This window comes from Microtus ochrogaster, linkage group LG1 (genome assembly GCF_000317375.1).
Source record: "Microtus ochrogaster isolate Prairie Vole_2 linkage group LG1, MicOch1.0, whole genome shotgun sequence".
In the NCBI taxonomy this organism is placed as follows: domain Eukaryota; kingdom Metazoa; phylum Chordata; class Mammalia; order Rodentia; family Cricetidae; genus Microtus; species Microtus ochrogaster.
Genome location: NC_022027.1, coordinates 37,957,905 through 37,964,630, shown reverse-complemented (window position 1 = coordinate 37,964,630; position 6,726 = coordinate 37,957,905).

The window sequence follows — 6,726 nt, the reverse complement described above, 5'->3', positions numbered from 1 at the left end:
GCCCGGCCTCCTTAATTTTTAATCTAATTAAAAATGAGAAATGAATATTATTTTGTATTATCATTCCAGCTAAAATTTGTAAATCTCACTTTTAACAACATTAAAATTTGATGTTCTTTTCATAGTAATATGCAGCTCTCCATATTACTTTCATGTAAATCTGAATATAGAACATAGTTTCCAGGATTTTAGTTGCAATATGTACAATGGTATTAGCGCATTTGATGTTTACATCCTACTACTACTATATGATGATATTATCTAATACCAACTCACTTTGATTATTTCTAATTTTACAAAATTCAATGTAGCACAGTATTATCTCTCAATAAATCCAATTTAAAAATTTCCGTCAACCTTTGAAGAGCCATATGCCTTTGAATTAGTCATGAAAATGATCAGTTACCTTACTCGAGGACCAAACATTTAGATATATGTTCATATCTGATATAAATGTCCTCACATTACACTCTGTCTTGGATGCCTATACAATGACATGTAAGGAATTCTCATCAAGCAACAGTAGTGTTGTATCTTAAATATTCACCTTCAGGAAAAAGTATTTGTGAAATAAAATGATTCAAAAACTCAAATTCCCCATTACTTTTACAGGGTTTTCCTTTTAGTAAAATGCATAAGTTAGTCTTTGTTGTCTTAAAAGAAATTGTATTCTATTTTATTGAAAGAAAATATGTGATAAGAGAATTCAAATATCTGAAATGCTCTAAATCCCCTAACTTTTACATGCTGATATGATGTTTGCTACAAGTGGAAAATGTTACAGGATGAAACAACTTTTATGCCAAAATTATTGAAAATGTCATTTTAAATTATCATCAGAGTATGTAGATGAGATACACTTGGAACATGAGTTTTCATGTTTAAAATCAGTTGCTGTTCTTAAAATATCTCCTTATGATTATGAAAATATTCTATTTTTCAAAAAAACTGGAGACTTTCCCTTAGAAAAGGAATATTCTATGAATATTGCTGTTATATTTTTATTATGACATTTATACAGTTCAGAGTATGAATGGAGTTCTACATAATGTGTAATACAATTTTATTTACTATACATAAACTATGTTTAAAAATAGAAATTAAAGTAATACCTGAAAATAAACCTTAAAAAAATATAACTTTAAGATGAAAATGTTCTTAGAAACTTCGTGAATTTTTTATAGGAGGGAATTGAAAAATATGTAATAATATTTTATAGGAATAAAATTATTTTTACTCTTTTTTTAACTTTTAAAATTTGAGATGATAGTAGAATTACATTTCTCCTTCCTCTTTCTTTCCCTTATATACCTCCTTGTTCTTTCAAATTCATGTCATCTCTTTTCATTATTGTTTCATGCACATGTGCACATGTATATACATACATATTCCTAAACTTAATCTGTTATGATGTGGCATGTATGTTTTAAGGGATGAGTATTAGTAATGGACAAACAATCAGTATGCTTTTCCTGGAAAAGACTCTTTCTCCCACTCCCACCATTCCTCAGTTGTCTACAGAAGTTTGTGTAGGGTTGAGGTCTCATGGGTATTTCCCATGTCTGCCTCAGCATGTCCCTTGTTATTTTCCTTGCTCAGTTAACGTTTGTGCAGTTACTGGTGGGGCTTTAGTCTTGTAGCTTCCAGTGTTATTAGGAGACATCATCTCACAACGAACTCCCTGATTTTCTGGTTCTCACCATCTTTCCATCTTCTCTTTTGCTGTTTTCTGAGCCTTAAGTGTAAAGGTGTTTTGCACAATGTTCTGTTTTATTAGGGCTTAGGCTCCATAACTCTGCATTTGCCTGGTTGTGGTTTTCTGTAGTTTTTTTCTGTCTGTGGAAAGAGACAGTTCTTTGGTGTTGTGTAAAGACGATGCTACTTGCAGGTATAAAGATAAATGTTTAGATTGTTGTCAGGGATTTTGCTTCTGTAGTTAGGCACTGGATGTAGATTTTCCTTCAATCACCACGACTTCACAACAGGTTCCCAGTCCTAGGGAGGGTCTCCCTCTTGATGAGTGGGTCATAAGTGCAATTAGAGGGCTCTTGGTTACTATTGAGTGTACACAACTAATTTATATTCTTATCTGTTTACATTAACTCCTTTGTAATGTTGTGCCCAAGTTGAGACCCCCAGAGAGACCACCACTGGATTCCAGACAAGTCCCGAATGCAAAAGCAAGGTTTATTCTGTGCACATATAATCCAGCTAGCTGGGAGGTCAAAGCCACCACTCACGAAGCAGTGCAGTGGGGAAAGCTCTCATTCCTCATTTGCAGTTAACATATCAGCAAAAACTGCAAGCCAGGTTTACTTAGGGTCAAGGGGGTTAGTTTTGCTAGATAGAGGGGTGGACTACTTCTGCACATCCTCTTCCCCCTTTAAGCGGCTACTTCTGCTTCTGTGCAGGCCACCGCCCTCCCTTCAAGCAGTTATTTCTGCTTTTCTCTAGACCACAAAACTAGGTGGCTAGCTGTCAGGAACAGTTGGTTTTTCCAGCTAGCTCTTGTGATGTTGCAAAGAGCTCAAAGCCAGTGTCTTAACCAGCTCCTGACCAAGCGAAGCTTTTTACAATTTTATATGTCCTTACGGTAATAGTCTAGAGCACAGAGAAGTTGAATCTATTCCAACTGAAAGCCTCATTTGAGTACAGGAATTTGAGGACACTCTGCTGACAGGACATAATGATCTGAAAGATGCAAGTATCACTGAAAGCCAAGAATATACACAGTCCTAAAAGCTGAAGTAATGTCACTGGAACCTTGAATCCCAGTGATGTTTAGTAACTAGTATGTATTCTATCTTGTGAAAGATGAAGTCATGAATCTTGCATTGAGGACCACAGGAAAACGGTATAATGCTTGTTAGGCTACATGGAGAGCAACATCTGCTATGTTTGTAAGTTGTTTTCAATATTTATTAATAGAAAGAGTGAAAGAAAACTCATAAATAAATTTGACACTTGAGTCCTTTTTTTAAACTTTTGTCCTTGCAAGCCTGCCTCATTTTATTTCTGGTTTTCCAAATAAAATTGCCAATTAAATTTAAAGGTGAATTTTCAACTTCAAATACTTGAGAATCAGAAGTTCTTTGTGCTCTTTTCTCTGGGGTTCGTTACATGTAGTAGTTATTTTGGTGAGAGCTTTTCATTTTTGTTTGTTTGTTTGAGTTTGTTGTTTGCTTATTCAGGGTAACAATCCAATACTTTCTTAAGGAAAGTTTGGTTTGAAATATGTCAGATTTAATATTAAAGGGAAAGTAAACATTTTGTATTCAGATTTTGCAGTTCTTCATGGGTTATAAGTACCTTATTTGCTGATATTTCCATTGCAAAAGTACATAATAACAGAATATTAGAATCCAGTTATAGCTTCCTATCGCAACTAAATTAGATTTATTAGTGCAAACAAAAAAAGTGGTATGTGATTATTAGGAAATTAAAAAAAAAAGGCAAGGTATGCCTGAAGGGTCTGTGAGATGGTTACAGATAAGTCCTGACATTTACTATTTACAATGAACTGTTCATTTTTAAATAAACTCAATAAATCACCTTGGTCAGGTTGTTACAGACAGGAGACATTTATAGACAATGTGGAAATAGCTAATTCTTTTAAGGAACTCAGGGGTCATACAGAGCAAAAGAAACAATTAAGTTTGATAGAATTTCGATCATTTACATCTACAAACTATGTCTCAAGTAATCTGCTTTGTGTCACTTTGACTTTCTCCATCTTAATGCAAACTCTTACCTCTTTGCCTCGCATAGAACATACACAAATGGTTTCCTCTTCATAAGAAACCATTTAGCTCTATGCAGTCTGATATGGATTCCGGGGAGCTACCTGTGAAATAGCGAATCTGGTAACAGTCCTTTTTATCTCTGTCAGATTTTTAATTTTGCTCAAATCTAAACTCTGTAACTTACAGTGTTTGAGAGAATTTACTTTTTGATTCATCTCCACATCCCATCTCCTGACTGCCTCAGCCAGTTTAAATGTTTATGATATTTTAGTCTCTTTTATCTTCCCCTATTAGCTCTGAACTACATCAAACTCTCTTCTGCCTCAGGCATTTGTGCTTGCTATTCCCTTGATGTGGACGGTTCCTGCTGTGTTCTCATGTAGGCTGCTTAGCATGCTGCAGGACTGATGAAGCTCCTCTCTTTAGAAAACCTCTTCCTGACCAGAGTGTCTAAAACAGGCCAAGCAAATGGGCATAGCCTGCACTTCAGGTGAACTATCTGGTCAGCAAGCTTCCGCCACACCTAGGATATTTCCTTACTAAGCTGAAACCAGCCTCGTTGGTAAAATAACTTGTTATAGTCTAATGCTATATTTGGAAAACTTAACTATTTAATAGTTACATTATCCTTTCCATCAAGTATAGGAAGCATTCATTCCCCAGAGCTAAAATATAATAACTTGTATCTGCTTAATTATTATTTTTTGACTCATAGAACAAAAACATGAATATGTAACAGATAACCTGTTAAAAACCGGGGATCCAATGAGCAACACAAATGTTTCCAACCCTTAAGTAACTCTCAGTTCAATAGAAAAAAAATTGATGCAGATAATATAATAATTTAGTGTCATGAACACTATACTAGGACAGGAAGAGTTGCATAATTTGACCTTAGAAGAATCAATTTTTTTTCATATGCAAAAAAATGTTTACCATCTATCTTTCATCTAAGCGAGTTTTCTTAAATTTAGATCATAAAACCTTTAAGAAGCATTTAAATACTGAACATCTCTGCTTGCTTGGAGAAATGTAAAAATGGTTTAGATGCAGTGCAGTGTAAAAGAGTAAACACACACACACATATATTGATGATGGTATTTCAGATAGAAGTAATAAAATATTCTCAGAGCCATCTCAGATTCATGGAAATGGATGAAACACAGCATCTTTCAAGAGACATTTACAAGTGTTTGCATGCATATTTTAACACACTAAAAATTCTGTAGAATGAGAGTCTTTCTGTCAGTTCATACATTACATTGCATTTTCTGTGCATAAAACATAACACCAAAAAGTTGCATGATTTTATTTTTGTAATCTGCATTTTGAAATTGCAGTAAACAAAATAAATATTTAAAATATTGTCAGTTGTCTTAAAAATTAAGATGTTTTCATGCTTAGAGAGTCATCAAAATAGTTTAACATCACTTGAAATATTTTATTTTTAAATATTCAATCAGCTTGTACAAAGAAAGCTACTTACATATTCATTACATGTCAGAAGGTATAGAATCAGTTCAAATATTGGTAATAATTAACTGTTAAAGAGTGTCAAGTTGCCAAGAGCTTTAACAAATGATGTCAAATATTGAAGAAAATAATAAAATACAATTTAAAATCAGCCTAAAATTTGGAATATATTGAACACATAATTTCATATCTAAAGCTTTTTATTTTTCTGTAATAAAACACCATGAGCATAAAGAACTTGGGAAAGAAAGGATTTGTTAACTCATACAAATCCCACATCACCTTGGGAAGCCAGGTCAGGAACTCAGGGTGGAAAACTGGATGGAAGAATTGGAGCAAAGTACTTGAAGGAATAATGCTGCTTACTCATTTGTTGTTACTCATGGTTTTGTTTTGTTTGTTTGTGTTTTGTTTTACATTTGTTTATTTTTTAATTTTTATTTATTTATTAAAAATTTCCACCTCCTCCCATCCTCGCATTTCCCTCCCAGTCCCTCCCGTCCCCCTCCCCCTTGCTCTCCAGTCCTATGAAAAGTCAGGGTGCCCTGCCCTGTGGGAAGTCCAAAGCCCCTCTTCCATCCAGGTCTAAGAAGGTGTGCATCCAACCAGACTAGGCTCCCAAAAGCCCATTTAATCTGCTTTCTTAAACCATCCAGAACCAAATTCTCATAGAGTTTAGCTCTCCTATATAGCTACAAACTATGCCTCTAACAAACTGGTTTCTGTTTCCTCCAGGTGGTGGTCAACCCAGTCAAAGCTAGTTCAGGTGGGGATTGAATCATTGGCATCAATACAATTTCTGACCTAACAACTAGGGGATTGGCTTTAAGATTAAAGAGCTTTGCTTGGGTCTAGTTTTTTTCTTTCTCCTTTGTGCTTGTGGTTCAAAGATTAAGCTCTCGGTTTCTTTTGCAGGATGCCATTTCCTCTGTCTGCTATCCCTTGCATTCATAATTTCACAGTATCCTCATCTATTAACCCCAGAGGGGGAAAAACAGTGAAAAACCAAATTAAGGATACTACCAGTTCATCTTGGTAAACCAAAGTCATTTATTGGAGCTCCTTACCAGAATATGAGTGAGGGGTTGCCTTTAGAAAGGGAAGTGATTCAAAGACAGTAGAATCACACAAACAAAAAAGCAAAAGAAACAAAACAAAAAACCAAATCAACCAAAACAAACAAAAACAAAAAATTAAGTCAACCAAACCAACCCAAACCACTCCAAAACAAAGCAAACCAAATACTCACCTAGTTGGACAGAGTACCTTTCAAGTGGCTGAGTTGTTCTGATCATTTTCAAGCCTCTATAACTAACTGCTTTATGCTTTTTCTAGAAGTTATGCTTATCTGATGTTGATTCTCAACAATCTTTCCAGTTTATATTTTCTCAAAGAATGAAGGGCCAAACAAATCTGATAAGTTTCAGGCACTTCCTGAAGCAATCGAGTTGTTTAGCTTGTAATCTAACCAGCTTCCCTCTGGGGTGGATTGTTTAATATTTATGTCCAT